The 22903-nt window shown below is 44.8% G+C and overlaps 1 long non-coding RNA gene across 1 annotated transcript in view; it reads left to right on the forward strand.

Annotated features, from left to right (window-relative positions):
* LOC129634988 (uncharacterized) overlaps positions 1 to 22903 on the forward strand; it is a 370413-nt gene that overhangs the window by 113824 nt on the left and 233686 nt on the right. The window contains exons 3-4 of the long non-coding RNA XR_008706043.1: positions 2786 to 2955; positions 3529 to 4106. This is a non-coding gene — a long non-coding RNA (uncharacterized LOC129634988). The remainder of the gene's footprint in view (positions 1 to 2785; positions 2956 to 3528; positions 4107 to 22903) is intronic.

The raw sequence follows: 22903 nt of genomic DNA on the forward strand, positions 1-22903 counted from the left end.
TCTTCTTACCTCCCGCCAATCCCACTCTTGGGAACTAACCTCATGACTGTTTTGTCACAACCGGTCCAGATCCCAACAAGATATTTATATATATTTAATGTGCATGTAGAGTGTTTACATGTAAGATTGTAATGCAGTGTGTGGGATAATTCTGCTTTATTTGTTGTCATTGAACGTCAGGGCTAGGATGAGAGGGAATTGAGTAAGGCAGCTAGGGTGCAAAATTTGAGGCACTCACTCCTAGGTGCACACTGGTACAGGGTCTGCACTTGTACAACCCTGAAGGTGAGTACTTCCTTAAATTTTGCACCCCAGGCATTTCACTCTTAAACACTCTCAGTGTCTTGCAGGTGGTCCCTAGACTGTCCTCACCCTAGCCTTCTCCCTGCTTGTTCTGTCTTTCTCTGTTGTTCAGTCACTCAGTCACGTCTAACTCTTTGTAAACTCCATGGACTGCAGCATGCCAGGCTTCCCTGTCCTTCACTGTCTCCTGGAGTTTGCTCAAACTCACGTCCATTGAATTGGTGATGCCGTCCAATCATCTCATCGTCTGTTGCCCTTTTCTTGTTCTGTCCTCAATCTTTCCCAGCATCAGGGTCAACTGCTAACTTTCTCTAGCAGTCAAATAGATCTGCCTCACTTTTTTTTTTTAAGTTTTAAAGGAACTAGTTCTTCAATTTAATTTCTAGCTACCCAATAAGTGTACAAAAGGAACAGAGTTACTTGTTTATACTTTCCTTCACTACCTTTTAGAAACTTCTGTGCTGTGCTTCTCAGCACCTTCTTCTTCTTCTTTTAAAAAATCTTTCGGCCATACTACTTGACATGTGGGATCTTGGTTCACTGACGAGGAATCAAACCTGTGGCCCCTGCAGTGAAAGCATTGAGTCTTACCAACTGGACCACCACTAAAGTCCTGAAACTCCCTTCCTTATAGGTATTGACCTAAAGCAAATAGGCAGGTATTTCTCCAGCAAAGATGGATTTCTCTGGGATCAGCAGAGAATTGCAATTTGGAGTCTGAACCTCTTCACCCCCTTCTTGAGCTGCCCTGTTAATAAGTTGAGAGGATAATGGTAAACAGTTAGAGAGGCCAAGTAGATTTACATCTGAAAAGTCTCCAAGTTACTTGGGAATAAGGGGTAGAAAAGGTGAGACAAGTGGGTAAGAGAGAGCTTTAGGAAGAGGCAGTAAAAGGAGCCTTGGAGTGGGGGAGTAGCTGCTTCTGAGTGAGAATTTGGGAAAAGAAATGTCTAGAGAGGAAAGTTAGCACATGTGATGTAGTGTGATTCATTCTCTGTTGCCCCTTCATGTCCTCTTGGAAGAGCCTTATATTACTCCTCCAGGTTTTCTGGAGTTGAGCTTATGTTGTTTGGGGTGAATCATGGTGCAGATGGTGACTGCAGCCATGAAATTAAAAGACGCTTATTTCTTGGAAGGAAAGTTATGACCAACCTAGACAGCATATTAAAAAGCAGAGACATTACTTTGCCAACAAAAGTCCATCTAGTCAAATCTATCGTTTTTCCAGTAGTCATGTATGGATGTGAGAGTTGGACTATAAAGAAAGCTAAGCACTGAAGAATTGATGCTTTTGAACTGTGGTGTTGGAGAAGACTCTTGAGAGTCCCTTGGACTGCAAGGAGATCCAGCCAGTCCATCCTAAAGGAGATCAGTCCTGGGTGTTCAGTGGAAGGACTGATGTTGAAGCTGAAACTCCAATACTTTGGCCACATGATGCAAAGAGCTGACCCATTTGAAAAGAGCCTGATGCTGGGAAAGGCAGACCCTGATGCTGAAGGCAGGAAGAGAAGGGGATGACAAAGGATGAGATGGTAGGATGGCACCACCAACTCAATGGACATGAGTTTGGGTAAACTCCGGGAGTTGGTGTTGGACAGGGAGGCCTGGTGTGCTGTGGTCCATGGGGTCATAAAGAGTCAGACACGACTGAGTGACTGAACTGAACTGAACTGATGGTGTAGAACCCAGCCATAAGGTCAGTTGGACATAATTGGGTTACAGGTATCTTCTGTGTAGAGCTGGTCTAGAAACACCAGAAGCCAGAAAAAATACTAATTTTTTGCCTAATCAACTCTCCTTCCAACAGGGAGTAATGAACATACAGGGTCCTAGGCCACTTTGAGAAGTTTTGGGAAGCTATGAACCTACTGAGAATAATGCAGGTGAACAAATACATAGGCAGTTTTGCCAGCAGTATTCAGGGATCCTTGATGCCCAACCTCAGACCCCTTCTCAAGAATGCAGAGGAGGGTTCTGCCTAATGCTGTACCCCTAGCAAACCACAACCTTTTTTGTACCAGGGACCATTTTCGTGAAAGACAATCTTTCCATGGACTGAGGGGGCGGGGGAGGGGGGATGGTTTGGGGACGACTCAAGTGCATTACATTTACTGTGCACTTTATTTCTAACCTAATGCTGCTGATTTGACAGGAGGTACTGGTCCATGGCCTGGAGGCTGGGGACCCCTGCTGTAGCCCCAGCCACCTGCAAATCAAATCATGTTGAAATTGTGCCAAATCAGTGAACCTCACTGTTTCCAAGAGGACCTGGTAGAGGCAGATATGAACTTGAAACCTGAGTATTTAGAATCGTGGTCTCTCCCGCTTTACAACAGGAGGGATATTTGGGAGTTTGGCAGAATTTTCTGACCCAGAAATCTTACAATGGAAGTCTGTCTCTGAAATCCCAGTGGAGACCATTAGTGGAACGATTTGTAGGCCCTTACTTTGCTAGGGGTGCCAAGAATTGTTCTGTTTTCAGGAGGCAGCCAGCCATCCAGGACTGGGAAGGGGAAGCAAGGATATTCTAAGCTCCACTGAGTGGTCCCTGGTGGAAGATGAAGAAAAATGAGAATGTGAATCCTTGGTGGCTTAGAGAAGCCTAAAAGACTGGACATTAGGACCAGCCTAGGAAAGAAGTAACAAAAGACTGTAAGTGGGGGAAGCTCACTTTTTTCCCCTCTTCCTCCTTCTCCTTCTTTAAAAGCTATTCCATCCTCACTAGGAAGACTTCCGGACCTTTCTTTCCCACTCTGAAGCCAAGTAAGGGGGATTGCAGGAGAATCCTGGGTCGTCTTAGCTTGAGTTTGCCTTGAAGCAGCAAACCACCGCCCCGCCTTGAAAACAAGACTGTTATTGCAAGTAGTTTATTTGTAGGGAACTCCAGGAAACCCTGGATGGGGGGTGGAACTGGGAGGAGGGGAAGGGAAGGCAGCCCCTTAAAGGGTGTCTTTATAGTGAAATATCAGTAGAAAACATGCCCTCAGAGATTCCAGATAAGAGGCTGGGTATTTATTCCCCAGCTCTGGACAGCCATTGATTAAGGAGCTGATCCTGGAGTGTTATTCCTTGTCAATTTCAGCCTACTGCAGGCTTGGGCAAGTGGGCTCCAGTAGTCACAGAAAACCTGCAGGCAAAGGGATTCGGGTGCCAGCAACTGGCAATTGTGTGTACTAAAATAGTAACAGTGAGGGCTTCTCCTCTTCTCCCATTTGTGATCATTAGCAACGCCTCCAAGGAGCAGAGCTTGTTTGCCGAACTGTGAAAGCTAATAGGCACCCCTGATGGAGCCACTGGACAGAAGAGTGCTGAGAAATTTCGGAGTGAACTTGAGCCAGGAGCCTTGTGCCTGCTTCCAGTCTAGAGACTGCCCCTGACAGCAGGGCTTGAAGGGGCCACGGTGTACAGTGGTTGGACAGAGATGGGGCAGCTTCAGGACAAGCTCTGTTCTTCACTGCAGTTGGAAGGTGAAGACACCACCTCTTCTTGCAGCTCTGCATGGAAAAGCATGGAGGTCAGAGTCTGAGAAGGAGCTGTAGGACTTGTCCAGGAGGCCACTGGCTCACACAACTGGATGTCCAACATGAAAAAGTCATTGTCACTTTGAATTGCTGTTGGTGCCAGAAAGAGACATAGCTACTCTTCTGGGAGAAGTCACTCTCATTGGAGGGGAACAGGGGAAAGCTCAACACAGTCACCTTTGTGGTGGTCACTGTGGGGACAGAGGTGATCAGCATCGCTGGAGCCACTGGGAACCAGCGATGCCGGGGATACTTCACCAGCAATAACATGTAGACATTCAGGTAAGGAGACCACTGCCTCCTCCCTCCCTCTCTCAGGCTTCAACCCTGAAGCAGCCCCTAAGAGGGTGGGGATGATGTCGTCTCTTGCTATTCTTTCCAGTGTTATTGAGATACAATTGACGTAAAACATAAGTCAAATATACAATACAAGGATTTGTTATGCTTGTACTGTGAAAATGATCAGCACAATAAGCTGTTAACATCCATCCTTTCACATAGTTACATTTTTTTTTTTTTGGCTTGTGTTGGCAACTTTTAAGATGGACTCTTTCAGCAATTTTCAAATATACAAAATTTTATATATTTTAGCTATAGTACTGTTAGCTATAGACATGATGTGTATTATATCCCCAGGACTTATTTATCTTATAACTGTAAGTTTGACTACTTTCACTCAGTTCTTCCAGCCTGATTCCCCACCTCCTGATGTTAGAAACCATAAATTTGATCTCTGTTTCTTATAAGTATTTTTTTATATTGAAGTTTTTGTTTTTGTTCTTCTGTGTGTTTTTGTTTTTTAAAGTATTGTGTTAGTTGTACAGCAAAGTGATTCAATTATATATATTTAGATTTCACATGTAAATGAGATCACAGTGTATTCGTCTCTCTCTGTCTGACTTATTTCTCAGTGCCCTCAAGGTTCATCTATATTTCCATTTTTAAGTTGGATTACTTATATTTTTGCTGTTGAGTTGTTAGAGTTCTTTATCTATTTTGTGTAATAACTGTTTGTTACATCTGTGATTAGCAAGTATTTTCTCCCATTGTATAGACTGCCATTTCATTTTGTTGGTGGTTTCTTTTGCTGTGCAGCAGTGTTTAGTTTGATGTGCCCCCTACTTGTTTGTATATTTATGTAATTAATTTTATTTATTTATTTTTGCCTGTTCGTGGTCTTCACTGCTGCACGTGGGCTTTTCTGTAGTTGTTGTGGGGCGGGGGGCTACTCTCTAGTTGTGGTGCCCAGGGTTTGCATTGTGGTGGCTTCTCTTGTTGCAGAGTGCACGCTCTAGGGTGCCTGGGCTTCAGTAGTTGCTGCTCCCGGGCTCTAGGGCACAGGTTCAGTAGTTGTGGCGCATGGGTTTAGTTGCTCCAGGGCATGTGGGATCCTCCCACATCAGAATCCCACCCATGCCTCCTGTATTAGCAGAAGGATTCTTTACCACTGAGTCACCAGGGAAGCCCCTCACTTGTTTATTTTTTGTTGCTTGTGCTTTAGGTGTCATATCCAAAAAAATCATTGACAAGACCCATGTCAGGAAGTTTTTTTTCCTATGCTTTATTTTAGGAGTTTTACAGTTTTGGGTTTTACTTTTAAATCTTTAATTCATTTTAAGATAATTTTTGTGAGTGCTCTAAGGGATTTAGTGTCACTCTTTTGCATGTGAATATTTGATTTTCCCTGAATTTATGCTGGGAATGAAGAGACGGCTTTTTCTCCACTGTTTTTTCTTGGTTTCCTTGTCAAATGCTAATTGTGCATAAATACACGAGATTATGTTTGGGCTCTTGATTCTGTTCCATTGATCTACATGTCTATTTTTATGCCAGTACCATACTCTTTTGATTATAATAGCTTTGCAATATAGTTAAAAACCAGGACATGTAATGACTCTAGTAGGATTTCTTTGGCTATTCCTAGTCTGTTGTGGTTCCATACAAACTTCAAGATTGTTTTTTCTATTTTGTGAAAGAAATCATTGGAATCTCATAAGGATTGTATTAAATCTACAGATGGCTTGGGGTAGTATGGATATTTTAGAAATACTAATTCTTCCATTCCTTGAACAGACATATCATTCCATTTATTTGAGTCACCTTCAATTGCTTTGTTAAGTTTTTTATAACTTGTAGTGTAGAGATTTTTCACCTCCTTGATGAAATTTATTCCTGAGTATCTTTTAATACTATTGTAAATGGGATTGAGATGGTCTTAAAAGAAGATCCCATGCATTCCCAACTTTAGGCAGCTGGGGGCCACAGTACTGGCCTGCGTTTAATCTCTGGGTTGTGCTTCAGGGTAAATTTTTAAAATGAAGAATGAGAAGAGTAGAAAAATTAAATGTGGTAGAACCTTCAGTGGAATACTATATGGTAATGAGAGTGAACAAACTATAACAACACACAGCAATAAAAACAAAATGTTGAGTGGGTAAAGTGAGATGCATGAATATATATACACTATTGGATTCCATTCATGTGAAATTCCAAAAGCAGCAAAATAAAGCTATGGTTCCAGAAGTTAAGATAGTGGCTATCGGGTGTAGAGTAGTGAATTATAGCAAAGGGACACAGAAAGGTTTCTAAGATTTTGGTCTTGTTTCATTTCTTGATCTGAATAGAGTTAACACAGATGTGCTCATTGTATGCAAATTCATTGAGCTGTACAGTTGTGATCTGTGTACTTTTCTGTATGTCTTTTATACTTCAATACACTTACTCAATTTTTAAAATGTTGAACAAAAATACTAAATATTATACCTTGGAATGAACTGTTCTGGTAACCAGACATAACTGAAAAGTTCCGGAATTGGACCATGATGTCATCAAGGGAGCTATAAACCTAAAGGAAAATGGGAACTCAGCCGAGCAGAGATGGGGGCAGTAAACTCCATACTGTGGATCCAGGGATGACAAATAGCCTTTTGCTTCAACAAAAACTTCAGGGATCAAAAGCAAAGAAAGGAGAGGGATAGAAAGAAGTCTGTTTTGTAATGACACTTCCCCAAAAGCTGTGATTTTTTTGATGAATTAATGATGGATTGCAAGTGTTTGGCAACAGCATTTCCAAGACTGTTCTCAAGAGAAAAAGTTGCAGAATAAAAGGATTTTTTTTCAGCAAACTCCATCTCTGGGAGGCCTGACAGGCACTGGCAGCCACGCTGCCCAACACATAGGAGGGACTCATTGGCTTCTTTAAGCTTGCCATAAAATTTTGTGATGAACCACAGTGTGGCTGCAATTAGATCAAATAAAAGCAATGTGTTAAAAGCACAGCAATGGGAGGTCATGCCCATAGCATTAATAAGCATGTTCCAAATCGCACTCTTGCAGTAAGCCTAATAGAGGTGGCATAGAACTGACATGTACTGGTTTGTGGGGTCATCCTGAGTTTGCCAAGGATTGAGGGAGGGGTACTAGAATGACACAGCTCATTTTTTTCAGGTCTTCCTCTATGTCAGACTCTGCGCTAACTGCTTGGCAGCAATACTAAAGAAGTGGATTGTATGAGTCCCATTTTGAGCTGAAGAAACTGAGGTCTTAAGAAGTTAGGAGAATTGATAAAGGTTAATGAACAATTAACTAGGGCCTGTGTCTACTGGAGTCCACGGTTCACCTGCTTTTTAACTTTTAATTTTTCTAAGTTTTTTTACATACAGGAAGTTACATACATTTTAAGTGAACATGATGAGTTGTTATGTCCCTGTACATCTATGCAACCACCACCCAGATCAAGATAGGGAACATCTCCATCATTCCAGAAAGTTCTCTAATGCCTCTTTTTAGTCATCACCCCCAAAGAAAGTACCATTCTAATGTCTATTGCCATATATTAGTTATACCTATTCTTGAACTTCATAAATGGCATTGTATTACATGTACTATTTTGTGAATCTGTGACAAGGGTACAGGCTGCAGGATTGAAGACAAGCTCTGTTATTATTTAAATACATCTTTTCGGTCTTTTCCTTTTAACCTGAACTTCAGTTTTACCTGTTGTGAAAGGGATTCATTCATATAGCTTACCCCATAAGGTTTTTGGGAGAAGCAAAGGTGTGACATCATGTGGGTGGGGCTTAAAGACAGGTATTTTGTTAGCTCCACCCACTCCCCCAAGAATTCTAAGCAGGTGTTCCTGATCAAATTGACTTGATACAAAGAGGGGAGGGTTCTAAAGTTGTGCCTAAAAGAAAAATTGCTAATAGTCAAAATTTAGGAAATTCGTTGGGAAGGGACTTCAATGGAGAGGACAGCTTTGTCTCTATGAATAGAATGGCTTGCTATGTCCTCACCAAGACAGGGATGAAGGAGGTGGACATCAGGTCCACCTCAGTACAGGGAGAGAGTCACTGAAGGGAGCACAGGGGAATTGGGACTGGTTGAGGGGTACCCATCCAATGGCACAGGCAGGATCTGACCCCAGGCCATCTGGCCCTGGAGCCTGGGTCCTTAACTACACTGCTACATGGTTTGATGGGGAAGAGGGCCTCCAGCACCCTCAACTGACAAGGCAGTGCCTGGGGTAAAGCAGTGTTAGGAGTGTCAGTCTGGATTTAGCCTACTGACTGGTTGAAGACAGCAGGAAGATGGAACACAACCATCCCCCACAACCCAGCTTCCAATCATCACTGGCCCCCTAGGGCAGGACCAGAGCAGGTCACTTACTGATAAATCAATTCAGCCACCAGCCTTGGTCTGAGCTGCTCATGAGTCAGAAAGGCTGGATGCTTTGAGTTTTCTTTGTTTCTTTTCTTTCTTGGTTGTAGGTGTTAAGAGGTGATAGAACAGCCCCCAACAACACCCTAGGATGAATAAAAGGTCTGGATTATCCTCAACCTGGAATTCAACAAGGGGCTACCTGGGGCAGAAGGGACTTGCCCAGACATGTCTGCAAACCTTCAAGGGCTTGGGAAAAAGGATGCAGGATTCCTGGCTCCCCTCCAGACTTTACAACCACTTCCTCTTCTCCTGTTCTCCCACTGTTAAATGTGGATCTCTTTCCAGAATGCTCTAAGCCTTTTTTAAAGGCAGCAAAGCTCTGTTTCTGCTTTGGCTATTACCTTTGAGAAATGACTAGCACATTGCCAAACAACTACTTACTGGCCTTGAACCTGTACTCTAGACTGACCTCTGGCTAAATGATGGCTATCAGGAAGGACCTTCCTTCCTAAGACTTGCAAGCTGCTTCAGACTTGGCCATGAAAGTGCATATTGGCATTGGTTCTGTCTTTTTCCCCTTTCCCTCACCATCCCTCTCCTGGACTCTGTCAGCACCCCAACCTGGATTTCAGTTCATTCATCCAGTGAGTCTGTCACAGACCTTGCTGGTGCCCTGCTTACATCTGTCTCAGGTGACCAAGTGGTTTCCTTCAGCCATCATCACCTGGGGCTTTCTCTGGCTGCTCAGGCTAGCTTAGCCCCTAGGATAGGACATTCCAGAAGTTACAGGATATCATCGCTACTCCCCTCCCTAAGTCCCCAGTAGCCAATGCCTGGTGGAAGGTGGTGGATAAATGCCCCAGCTCCCTTGCCCAACTGTTGGAGTAACCCCAAAGTGTGTTCTACACCATGTGCCTTGGAGCATACATGTGAATGTAACAATGGAATGACTTAAAAAATTGTCAGTTGTAAGTGTTCTGCTGCATGTAATGAACTACTTTAAATTGGTGCTCAGTGAGGTTTAGGCTGGGCTGTGAATTGCAAGACAAGCCAGATGGATAAAGATAAGGCAGGGGGAGATCACAGGCAGAGGGAAGAAAGTAAGACCAAAAACATGGGGATGGGGAACTATGTTAGAGTGTTAGTAATGCCGTGGTTTTGATTGGGACAGTGACTAAGGGTAATGCCTGATACAGAAGGCAGACTTGACTAGGGATACCAACCTGGCCCCAGGGATTAGTGCAGGTTTCTCTGAGGAAGTAAGAAGGAAACCTAAATCTGGAGAATCATAAGGATTAGTAGAGGATTGGGAAGGAAAAAGAAGCTTCCAGGCAGAAGAACGTCATGTGCAAAGGCCCTGAAGTTGGAGATATCATGATACATGCTGACTGAAGGAAATCAGGGGTAGAGAGCTCAAGATGAGGCTGGAGGGGTAGTGTGCTAGATTGTGTTACAGTTGAACAAATGTTTGCTCAGCAGCTCTCTGTCCTGTTAGGTACGAGGATACTTCCTATTGACTTGAGCCCTGGCCTTGTGACTTGCTTTAGTCAATGGAATGTGAGCAACAAGGACTTAAGCAGAGACCTTAAGTGTGTTTGAGCAGTTGGACTTGGCTTCTAGCATTTCTAGATGCAGGAGGCCATCAAAGTGTTATATAGGAAGTTCTTCTATCATCTACTGTCCCGCTTAGGTTGGTCTATTGTGTGCCTACTACTTCTATATGGTTGTCATACAAGGTGACGTAGTGAAGATGTGTGGATGATTGATGGGAAGCTCAAAAGATGCCTTTTAGGTAACAGAGAGGAGCTAGGCTGCTGGGAATGAGACTTCATGTGACATAAGTCTTGTACTTCCTCATCAGCCCCTGGGGATTCCAGGTAAAAGGGCTATTCTTTGTGCATGGTCTATGATGGTGGTTTAGTAGGAGGCCAGGTCAGACTCTTCTTTCCAGGGTGGAGTCCTTGTAGGCAAAGATTTAAGGGTAGACAGATGTGACAGTAAACATCCTGACAAATGAAGAGAAAAGCAACCAAGTTGAGCATACAAAACTTTCAACAGGACAGCGGAAGGCTGACCACCATCTTGGCTCCTCCCAAAGGACCTGCTGGCTCTTGGGATGCAAGCTCCCAGGAGGGCTGGAGATCCTGGAGTAGGAGAGCCTATTCTCCATGGTGTAACAGGAATTTTCAGTGTGGGGAAGAACAAAGGAAAGAGAGTGAATATCTTAGGAGGGATCAGATGGGTTATTATGTGGGCAGTCACTCAAGGCCAATGTCAAAATTTCAACCTCTGTTGGGATTATAGTCTGGGTAAGGATGGGGGAAAGGGATTATGTGTTCATAAGCCAGGAGTTGCATTTTGGGTCTCCAGAACAGCTCCCAGTTCACCTTGCTAACTTTAGGATTATACTGTCCTCTGTCTTGACTGTAGAGTTAGAGAATCTTGAGGCACAGATGCTCAGTGTCTCAGGAAAGTTTTATAGTCTCTTATACTCAGCTTGGAGAAGGAAATGGCAACCCACTCCAGTGTTCTTGCCTGGAGAATCTCAGGGACGGGGGAGCCTGGTGGGCTGCATAGTCCAGTCTATGGGGTCACACAGAGTCAGACACGACTGAAGCGACTTAGCAGCAGCAGCAGCATACTCAGCTTGGCAGAGATTCAAAACACTAATCAATTGCTCTTTCCTTTATTCATGCAACAAATATTTATTGATAATCTACTATGTGCCATTCACTGGAATTACAGAAGTTAATGCACAGTCTGGTAGGCAAGCACAGTGTATCTCAACATTTGTGATGCCACAGCCCATAGTGAAAATAACTTCATATGACATCACCCTGAGATACTATCATGCTAATTGAGCCTCTTCATTCTCTACTTTACCAAAAGCCTACTTCTTTTATCCTTGTTTAGTTTTGATCCTGGGCCCCAAAAAGAGCATATTAATATGCTAGAACCTATAAAGGTGACGAATATGTAAATAATGAAATATTGGAAATAATCTGAATGTCCATTTTTGCAGAAGCAGATTCACAGACAAAGATTTGAGCATAATTATTTTTGAGATCTGTATGTGTGTGTAGGGTGTGTATAACCCTGGAAGGGGATGGTGAAGTGGTACAGACAAGAGCAGGCAGCCAATAGAGAAAATGTGTTGTTAAGCTGAGTACCAATGGAGCGTATTTCCACAGGGAAAGCTCTGAAACCCAGGGTGGCTTGCATTCCTTAGAGTTGCCCCATCTACTGGGTGAAGGAGCTGGGGGATTGATATACCCACTTCCCCAGTCATTGGCAGATGTTAATTCTCTGACATTTGCACCTGCATCATTCATAGGCCGTGTAGCATTCTGCAGTTCTGGAACCAGGCTTCCAACCCAGCGATGTATGTGTCAGTCAGTAGTGGCATTTGGCTGGAGCCCATGGAAATGTTAGGGACATGGGTGAAGCCCTGGCAGAGGCTGCTAGACCTACAAAAAAGTGATAAACATTTATAACATATGATTTCATGCAAAGGATAAGGTAGAACTATGATCATTGACTTAGAAACACTCAGCTACATATTGTCGAGTAAACAAAAACAGTTTACAGAACATCAAGTAGGGTTAGACTCAGTGGCTCGATTATTCTATGTATGTGAATATGTCACACATAGGGGAGGGAAGGCAAGGCTGGAACTAGGCTAAGGCAAAGACACTTGCTTTGTGCACAGATTCTATAGGAGCAACAAAAACTTAGTAATCAAAATAAATATTTACATGCAATATTTTTAAAGTATCAAAATTAATGCAAACAGTTCTTAATGAACAAAGTATCAAAATTTTCAATAAAATGGAGAGCTGACCTTGCATTTGCACAACTTGGCCTCATTCCCCTCATCTTAATCTGGGCCCTGTTGTATTCTGGCCATTGGAGGTAGAAAGCTGGGGAGATGCCCTGGGGTCTCTCAGCACTTCAACCTCTTGTTCCTGCCTTCCTTGGCCCATCCCAGCCACTAACACTGATGTTGGAGCCCCAGAAACTCAACATGCAGGGGGAAGTCTCACCTGCTCTGTCTTCTCCTATCTCTCCTGCTTACTCACCCCTAAGCAGAAAAGCTAACAGGGGAGGAATGTATATGAAGACTCCAAGGCCTGGGACCAGTGCAGTTTCCTGAGGAACCCCAATAACTTGGAGGCCAGAAGAACTGGTTCCAAAGCAGACCCACAAAAAAAGCCCTAGCAACCAAGACTTCTGTCTTCCATGCCTGGTCCTCAGTGGGTAGTTAACTGCACATGCTCTTTCACAGTCCTCTGGGGTGACAATCTGGGGTTGGGCTGACCTGGCTGGGCTCTGCTTGGTGGACTGAGAGCCCAGAGCTGAAAGCTAAGTCATCAAAGCCAGCTTGTTGAATCCAAGCCATCTCGATGCCTCTCTTCCTGACAGCTGGGCCAGTGCCAAGAGCTCTCGGATCCCAGCTCCTCCAGGAGTCTGTATGTTGAGAGCCTGTGCAACCAGCGCCTTTGCAAGTGGACTTCTTAATTCATCAGGCATAAAGGACTCAGTTTACGTAGGTCAGTGTGCTAACCGCTGATACCCATGGAAGGCACAGCAGGGCAAGTTCTGAGAGGTATTTTCAGGGCAGTGGCAGGGAGACTGAAGTCACTTGGGAAAGTGTATGAACTAGCGGACTGAATGAACTTTGTTTTCATTTGAAAACTCCATGGATCCTAAGCAGTATTTTCTTTGGGAGATGTTGGCCCACAGCGGTGAGAACAAAATAATGTTTCCGTTTTGACTGAGACATTTGGCCAAAGTATTAATTTCACAGCCAATGTTCAGACTGACAGTTGCACACGACCTTTAGTTTTCTTCCATGGAAAATAAAAGTGCAATGACTTGTTTTTTGGGTCCCTGGCAACTAGCAGAGGAGAGTTTTCATTGTCTTGTTCGTAGTGGGTTCCATTTCCCCCTGTCTATACCTGTAATGAATGTGTAAAAGTGAAAGTTGCTTAGTTGTGTCCAACTCTTTGTGACCCCATGGACTTCTACTGTAATTACCCCATGTAATTCTCCAGGCCAGAATACTGGAGTGGGTAGCTTATCCCTTCTCCAGGGCATTGTCCCAACCCAGGAATCGAACCAGAATCTCCTGCATTGCAGTTGGATTCTTTACCAGCTGAGCTGCCAGGGAAGTATGAATGAATGCATGGGCGTGCCTCAAAAGCAGAAGCTTAGAGAAAGGAGGAGACAGAGTTTTAATATTCCACAATGAGTATCAGCACCTTCTTGAACACAACGAATCAGAGAAATGCTCTTCCTCAGAATAACTGATGATGACTCTGTGGCCCATGGAGGGTAGGAGTGGGTGAATTTGATCTATAGATCTTAGTCTTTCTTCACTGCCTGGCATGTTGTTAGCCATGGGTTAGGAATGGAGGCTCTGAGTTCCAGTCCTTGCCTGCACCACGTTCCAGTGCTGTTTGTCTTTAGACGGTTGACTTAACCCCTCTGAGCTTCAGTTTCCTCATCCATAAAATGAAATATGACAGTACTTACCACATAGTGTTGTTGTGGCCACTGAATGTGCCGCTGCCTTTTCTCACAGTATCTAATGAAGAGGAAGAGCTTAATCAATGACTCTTTTATTATTGCTCTGGCCCCAGCTGCAGGTGGCAGTGGTAGGCAGCCATCAGGTATGGGAAAGCTGGTTCCAAAGAGACACAGGTAGGGCACTGCCAGCTCCAGGTGCACCATCCTGGAATTGCTGGAGTTTTATATAACCCTTTGCATTTGACTCAGGATATGTATTGCATGTTTAAATAACTGCCAGATCTGATGGGATGATTTTGTGTTACCTTAATGCACCCGGTGCATGGGTCTTAGTCTCAGAGACAATGTGATTTCTGCTATCTGGGCACATACGCATGCATGCAGGCTCAGTCATGTCTAACTCTTTGGGATCCCATGGACTGTAGGCTGCCAGATTCCTCTGTCCATGGAATTTTCCAGGCAAGAATACTGGAGTAGGTTGCCATTTCCTACTCCAGGAGATCTTCCTGACCCAGGGATTTAAACCATATATGGCATTACCTGCATTGACAGGCAGATTCTTTACCAATGTGCTAGCTGGGAAGCTCTATCTGGGTACAGCTCCCCACTAACAAATCTGCCTTGAATGGTTGTCTTTTCTTGAAGAGAGCCACAGAGGCCAACTGTCAAGGCTCATTCCCTCTTTGGGCTCTCTGTAGAAGAAGCCAACATCTGGCACCAGGTTTTTATGTGAGACACATGAAACTGAGACCAGTGCTCAATCTTGAGTTTACTAAGAGCCACAGCTTTGGGTCAAGGTGACCTGATAGAGCCCAGCTGACACCCAAAGAATAATCCACTGAAGTGCAGTTTGCTGGCATGTTGATACCATGATGGTAGGCTGCAAGACCACATTCTAACACTTCCTGTATTTCTTGGTCCTTCTAACTTAACATTAACTATCTTCATTGAGTTATTTCTATATGTCAGAAACTGAGCTAAGTACTTATGTCAAGAGACAAATTGATAACATCATTTGTTTTAGAGATATGGAAATACAGACATAGAAATTAACTTGGCCTACATCATAGACTCAATAAATGTCAGTACAGTTGAACCCAGATTGCTCTGACTTTAGAACCCTTATTCTTAACCACTTCACTACTACTCTCTCTCTCTCTCTCTATATATATATATATATATATATATATTTTTTTTTTTTTTTTTGCTATACAGGTCTTTTTTTGGACCTTGAAATGTTTTTTCCCAGTACTGTGGTGGGAAACTGTTTCTACAGGATGGAGTTTAGGGAGTGGGATGAGGAGGGATGGAGGCAGGGAGACTAGCCTTAATTTGTAGCATGTGCCAATTTTTGTGCTGTAAATACTCTCACCATGGTCAATTTGAAGTTACCAAGAGTTTAACAATCAGTTTACAAAATTCCTGGATGTTTAACAATTGGCTCATACAAGCTGGTTTGAACCAACTCCAGCACATCTTCAGAGGTCTCAGTCATCAAGACTTCTAGAGAATATTGCTGAAATAGCTTCTTTCCTAACCATTGCACTCCTTAAATCTTGGCCCTGAGCTCTAAGATTATAAATGAGGCACTGGTCTTTATTCATTCAACAAATCTGAAGTGTTGAAGAGGCAGGAGTGGTGTAGAGGTGATTGAGGCACAGTCGAGCCATTGAATTCTCCGGAAACAGACCCAGAGGTGAGGAGTTGAATGATTTATGAGGCAGTGTTGCAAGGGAAGCAGGGAGGATAGCAGAAAGTATGATGGGAAGGAAAGGGGCAGGGCTAGGGTGTGCTGTTATGCCAAATCTCATTGAGGGTGTTTGGCTCAGTCCTGTTAAGGGAGCTCTGAAAAGAGAGTAGAATACACTCAAAGTATCTTCATGGGGATGGGGAGGGCTAGAATATTTAAACTTGCCACCTTCACCCTTTTGTTATGGGTTAAGGGCTGTCTCCAAGAAGACATACATGTTCAGACACTTCTGGCTTCCCACTGGTACAGGCAAAGCTGGCCCCAACAAAGAGGCACAGGTATGGTTTGGCCAGGATCAGAGGACACCTGTATCTGAAAATAGTGAGGGGATCTGAGGACCTGGGTACAGAGCTCTCCCTATCTCCTGAGTAGCTCCTGTGTGCCAGGCACTGTCCCAGGTTCAGAGGAGAGAGGATGTGTGCAAATAGACAGTGTCCCTATGCTCATGGAGCACATGGTCTGGGCACGGGACGGGGTGTCTGAGCAATCAGACTAGGTATAGATCATGACAGATTGGGATGAATGGTGTAAGGGCAAGTCCAGAGTCATGGGAGAGCCTATACCAAGACAGATGCTAGTTTGGGGCATAGGGGTTGGGCTAGGAAAGGCACTGCATGGTGTGCTACAGTCCATGGGGTCGCAGAGTCGGACATGACTGAGCAACTGAACTGAACTGAACTGAGAAAAGGCATCACTCAGTTTGACAGGATAATCCCTGGCTTTCACCAATGGTCTTGAAATAGTTGTAAGGCTAGAGGCTAGTCTTATCTTGTCTTTGAGTTTCATCCAGTACCAGAAAGTCCCTTGCAAAAATGAAACCAGCACATTAGAGCCACAGGTTACCTATGGTGATTAATGATTCATGGTACATAAATCACCTACCCCAAATTATATTGTAATTCAGTTCAGTTCAGTTTAGTTGCTCAGTCGTGTCCAACTCTTTGTGACCCCATGAATTGCAGTATGCCAGGCCTCCCTGTCCATCACCAACTCCCGGAGTTCACTCAGACTCACGTCCATAGAGTCGGTGATGCCATCCAGCCATCTCATCCTCTGTCGTCCCCTTCTTCTCCTGCCCCCAATCCCTCCCAGCATCAGAGTCTTTTCCAATGAGTCAACTCTTTGCATGAGGTGGCCAAAGTACTGGAGTTTCAGCTTTAGCATCATTCCTTCCAAAGAGCACCCAGGACTGATCTCCTTTAGAGTGGACTGGTTGGATCTCCTTGCAGTCCAAGGGACTCTCAAGCGTCTTCTCCAACACCACAGTTCAAAAGCATCAATTCTTCGGCGCTCAGCTTTCTTCACAGTCCAACTCTCACATCCATACATGACTATTGGAAAAACCATAGCCTTGACTAGACGGACCTTTCTCCTAACCAAAGCCCTATAGATTACTCTGGTCATTTATAACTCCTCATTGTGCATTTATTCTCAGAAATCTTAGAACTTTCATACCATTGACTTACTATGAGACTCAGAGTGAGAGTGCCTAGGTTCAAAATTTGCTGGATCTCCTAATGAGTATCCTTGGGCAAGTAGCTTAACCTCTCTGCACTGGTTTCTTCATGTGTAGAATAGGGGAACTAGTACCTCACATAAGTTCTTTTGTGAAAAGTAAAATAAGTTGATATATGCAAACTACTTAGCGCTATCTCTAAGCATACTCTAAGCACTTTATAAAAGCTATTTGACATGAAATGATTTTCTTTAGTACTTTTAAAGTAAAAAAGTGGGTTTATGCATCAAATAGTTTGAATAGATTTTCTCAAACTTTGACATCAGAACTCTTTATACCCTTGAAACTATAGAACTCAAAGATGTTTTTCCAAATGTGGGTTTAAAATATATTTATTTGTCTATTAAATAATAACAAACTCCTTACATGTTAATATATTGTCTTAGTTTGAGCTGCTATAACAAATAACCATGGACTAGGTGGCCTATAAACCACAGACATTTATTTCTCACAGTTTTGAAGGCTGGTATTCCATGAAAAATGTGGCTAGTTCAGCTGACAACTCAAGTATCCCGCATGTGGTTCTCCTTCAGACGACCATCAGACATCAATATGCAGAAGAGGTGCTCTGTGCATACTCTCCATTCCATCACAAAGAATATTGGGAGGAAAGTACCCTCAAGGGTACAGATATTTAATAAGGTTGATCATTTGCAGTGCTTCATCAAGGACAATCTTTAGAAAAGGCAGTTTCACTTGACTGCAACTGTGTGAAGGCGATACCAGTACCAATGACTACTGGCACAGATGGGTGCTCATTTTAGTTCCTTTCACTTTGCAGCATCAACGCAAATAGCACGGTGGAAAAGGCAAATCATGTACTAGTACTATTATGAAAATAGCTGTGACATGAGGACTCTCTGAACAGGTTTCAGGACCATCAGGGTCTGCAAATCACAGTCGAAGACTGCACACTGGACTATTGAAGCGTTTATTTTGAGGAAGAGGCTATGATTGATACAAGGGCCTTTGGAAGGTGTGATAGGTTTTTACTTCTGTATTTGTTGAAGTTTTTAACATCCATCATCTACTGTCAGAAATAAAACAGAAGATATTTCCATTTTATAAAAATTAGTAAAGAGACTTCCATTCTGGTCTCAGGTCTTGTTTATCCATCTGAGAAATTGCCATTTCTCCCCTCTTCCTTCAGGGGGCTGTGAAACCCTAGGTTCCCCAGAGTTGGAAATGGTGTTAGACTTGATTACCTCTTCTATGAAAGAATTGTGGGAAAGGTCAATGGAGAATTAAGACTGAGGGCTGATGAACATTTTCAGGTCCTTGGATTACCCTCTAGGGCAGACTTCTTGAGTTCATAATCCCAGTTCCCACCTTTCCTAGCCATGAGCTTGGGAAAGTTACCTAACGGTTTCACCCGTCAGTCCTTCCTTGGCAAATGAGAAATAATTTTAACCTGTATCTCAAAATGTTCTCAAGAGGATAACTGAGTACCTGAGATGTGTCTGATACGTAGTTCATGCTAGGTAATATCAACTTTTATGAGAATGATTGCTTTACCTGCCAAGGTAGTTTTTCTTGCTGGAAGTTTCCAATATGATCAACAGGTCCATGCTTTCCTCCCTGCTGGTCATAAGCTAATGGAAAATGTCTTTCTAGGGATGAGTCATAGATCATGACCTCCCTAATGGAAGCATCTCCCCTGGGCCTATAGGGCCTGGAGGGGTTGAGCAGAAGTGTGGTCTGTGTTCCCCTTGCCTCCAGAAGCAGCCCCAACTTGGCTGCCTTTGATTGTTCAGGTCTGACAATGGAAAGATAAGGCCATGGAATTTCCATGCAGCCTTAATATCATACCAGCTTAAAGCTTCCAGTGACTCCTCTCTGCCCCATGGTCCTTTCCCATAAGCCACAGGTCGGTGTTACCAATAGGGTTCAGCAGGGCCCTTTTCCAAGTGAGGCGACACTGTGTTAACTTTAGTGAGTCACTGATTTTTAAATTTTTACCTTTTTTTTTCATATAGTCTAGATATGGCCTGTCTGCATCCAACCCCTTCTAGTTTCCAGTGACTTCTCCTCTTCCCTGTGGAAGGATGGATGTGTTTCCAGGAACAGTTAAAGGCAAGACAGAGAACAGTATGCGGCCACCTTCCAAATAACCCTCAAATCAGTGGCTTCTCTCCCCGTGATCTCCCACCACTTAGACAGAAGTCACTTTCTTTTTGCTGGGACTTCTTCGGCAACAGCTGCCATCTGGTCTGCAGGCATTATCCACTCTCCTCACTGCAGCCAAGGAGCAAGTCTGAAACATTCCTGCCCCTGATATTGCTGGTGATTGGGAGAGAGTATCCAGGGAGGCCCAGGCCTGCCATGTTCCCATCACTAGCTCCATAGAGCATGGACCCCCACTAGTGTTCTGCTCCAGGGCTGTGGACAAACGCCATAGCAGCCTCGCTGGTGGAGGAAGAGAGACCAGAGATGAGGCTTGCACAGGCCCTAAAGGTGGGCCTGGGGTCTTGGGAGCAGGAAATTTCGAGTCCCAGGTAGCTAAAATCTAGAGGGGTACAGGTGCCAATATGGTATATTCTTTGGCACCACAGGTCTCTTGACCTTTCCGGAGGGGTCGGGGAGGCCCAGTATGGGACATGGTGAAGGGCACCCTGAGCAAGGACTTTGGGTGCCTTTGTCTGAGGGCAGGGCAGTCTAGAAATGTAACACACTTGCCTTCAGTTCATAACACCATGCAATGGCTCTCTTCTGGCTATGGGATTGAGTCCCCACTGCTTGGTCTACCAGGCTCTTGGCAGTCTGGCTCCTGCCCACGTTTCTGTCTTGCCCTTGACTATCTCTGGTGCTAGCCTTCCCTTTTTGTTGGCTGTCCGTGCATCCCATGCTCTTTCACTGCAGGGATACTGCCAGATGCTGCCACCTCCAGGCCTTCCCCTGCATGATAATTCTTCCCCTATACCCCATTCCTCTAACCCCCCAAGTCTAGGCTGGGTCCTGTTCTTCAGCCTTCATAGCTGTCATCTCTTTGCTTCCTCCCTCCTGTCTCCAAGAATCAGAGCATGGCAATAGTCATTAGGGAGGGCTTGCTGCTTTTATGCCCATTTTCCCAATGAGAGAACTGAGGCCAAGAATGGAAATTAATTTATTTGCACAATCAGCTAAGAACAGAGCCAGGCTCTGAGTGTAGTCACCTAGCTTTTAACCGCAGCTCCTATTGATGGTCGGTTCTTAAGCTCTGGGGTACGTCAGTGTCACTGGTGGCAGTGGTGACTGGGTGAGGAGGCTTGTTGAAAAGGTAGACTGCTGGGTCCCACTGCTACAGCCGTTCTCATTCTGTGGGTCAAGGGTAGGGCCCAGAAGTCTGCGTCTTTATTAGCTCCCCAGGGGTGTCTCGTGCAGCTGTACTACACCCGCAGTTACAGTGACTCACAAGATTTACTTCCAACCTGCAGGCCCTAAAGGGCAACCTGCTGAATATAATAAGCCCAGTGGGGTCCAGAAGGGGAGGAAGAAGACAGAAGCTCCTGCTTGCATCCAGCCATCTGTGTGCTGTCTCTGATGGTGGTGGAAAGGAGTAGGGGAGATGCCCTCCTCTGGGTAGAAGATGCAAGCCCTGTTTGTACCATACAGACACCACACAGGAGCCATAACCTAGGGTGGCCAGAAGCCATCAGACCCTCCTTTCATGTTCTGTCTCCTCCAGGAGGAGGGGAAGAACCACATTTCAGTGACAGTGTTCAGCTCTGACTTCACCTTAACTACCTGGAATCTGATCTGTTTGGTTGACCTGCTTCCACTCCATCCCATCAGCTGCTGGAAGCCAGTGGCCAGAAGGAAGCAGAGGTTGAGAATACAACTCCAGAGACTTTGTCTGTGGCTATTGGAACCCAGTTGCATCCTGTCTGCACCTACATCTCTTCCCTGAGATTTGAAGGCACTTAGATACTTGACCTGCAGCCCTACTAATTGCCATCAAGTGTGGGGATAGAGAGGCAGAGGCAGTGCCAGCAGGGGTGGTGGCCTCTGAGTGGGCCTCACTCAGGCACAGCGGCTCTGTCAACAAGAAGAGGGACAAGGCCATTCTTTGGAGAGGAAATGTGTCCCCAACCCAGGAGACCCTAAGGACAATCTGAGAGACACCAGGCCTTTCTTCTGTCTGATCATTCCTCCTCCACAAATGTCCCTGCCCTTCCATTCCTTTGTCAATTGTTTGTTTCCTCTTTCTAGCCCACTTCCTCCTGTTCTTGGTACTCCTGCTGAGGGATTCATGGTCCTTGAATTCTGCCTCCTCATCCATAGCCTATTGGCCATGGTCACCTGGTATTAGGCTCTGACTTGACTCCAGCAGCTCTGTGGACTAAACCTTTTAAGTGCATAGATTTGGACTTTGACTGCCATGTTGGAGCAGCTGACAAGCTCCCCCCAAATTCATATGCTGAAACCTACTACTCCACGTGATGAAAGTAGGAAGTGGGATCTTGGGGGAGATTATATCATGTGTGTAGAACTGTCACGAATGGGGTTCGTGCTCTTCTACAAGAGGCCCCAGAGAGCTTCCGTGCCCTGTCTACTGTGTGAGGACACAGTGAGGATCTGGCAGTCTGCATCCCATAAAGAGAGCCTTTCCCAGAACCCAAGCCTCCTGGCACCTTGGCCTTGGACTCCCCACTTCCAGAACTATGAGAAATAAATTTCTTTCTGCAATCCAATCTGTCATATTTTGTTAAAGCAGCCCAAGGGGACTGAATCAGCCATGCTGGGTGGCCGCTTTCAGGCCATGAGTTCTGGAAGTGCAAGCAGAAAGAGCTGGAGAGCTGGTCTGCCGCAAAACCCAGGAGAGTGAAGCAGAGAAAGAGACAAGTGTTCCCTCAGGATGTGAAGAGAGAGAGGATCAAGAGCAGATTTGATCCCTGCCAGCTTCCCAATTCCCAGTACCAATCTCTTGTGAAGAATTTCTAGTTTTAAATGAGCGAGTACCCGAATGATTTCTTGCCCTTGGGGCCTGCCAGATAACCTAACTCCTCATAATTGCTTTCCCTTTATTTAAGTTAGCTCAAGTGGGTTTGTTTTTGCCGAGTAAATGATCCCTGATTAAGACAGCCCTTCCGGGAGAGGTGAAGCCTGGCCTGACTCTTGTAAGTTAAGAAACAGTGGCTGAGCCCAGGTACACGGCAGGCACTGGGATAGGATGGAGCCCCTGCTCTCTTGAAGCCTTTGGGCAGAGCTCAGCAGTGCGGAGAAGCAGGGAGGGTGCTTCATCCCCAGGGAGGGGTAATGGGGGAAGCACAATCCAGGGAGTGAGTGCTGACGAGCCAAGCAGCGTACATTAGAGAAGCAGGCATTTGTATTCTGTGCTCTGCACAAGACAAAGCAGAAGGCTTCGGGATGGGCAGAATGCCAGGACTCAAGTCAGAGATATGCCAGGTGCTTGCTGAGTACCTGGGCAGGTTTCTTAGACTCTTGAAATCTCAACTTTTCTAAGATGTGACCAGAATGGGAATGCACTGAAAGGGCTTGACCTTAAACAGTGCCTGACACGTAGGAAGTGCCCAGTGTGCTTGGCTGCTGTGATTGGGATTGGGGAGGGGACTGGCTAGAGTCAGATTTTCCACAGGGCCAAAACACTGAAGGTTTGATGGACCCAGTTTTTGGATGGATCCA

Source organism: Bubalus kerabau, chromosome 20 (assembly GCF_029407905.1).
Source record: "Bubalus kerabau isolate K-KA32 ecotype Philippines breed swamp buffalo chromosome 20, PCC_UOA_SB_1v2, whole genome shotgun sequence".
Taxonomy (NCBI): domain Eukaryota; kingdom Metazoa; phylum Chordata; class Mammalia; order Artiodactyla; family Bovidae; genus Bubalus; species Bubalus kerabau.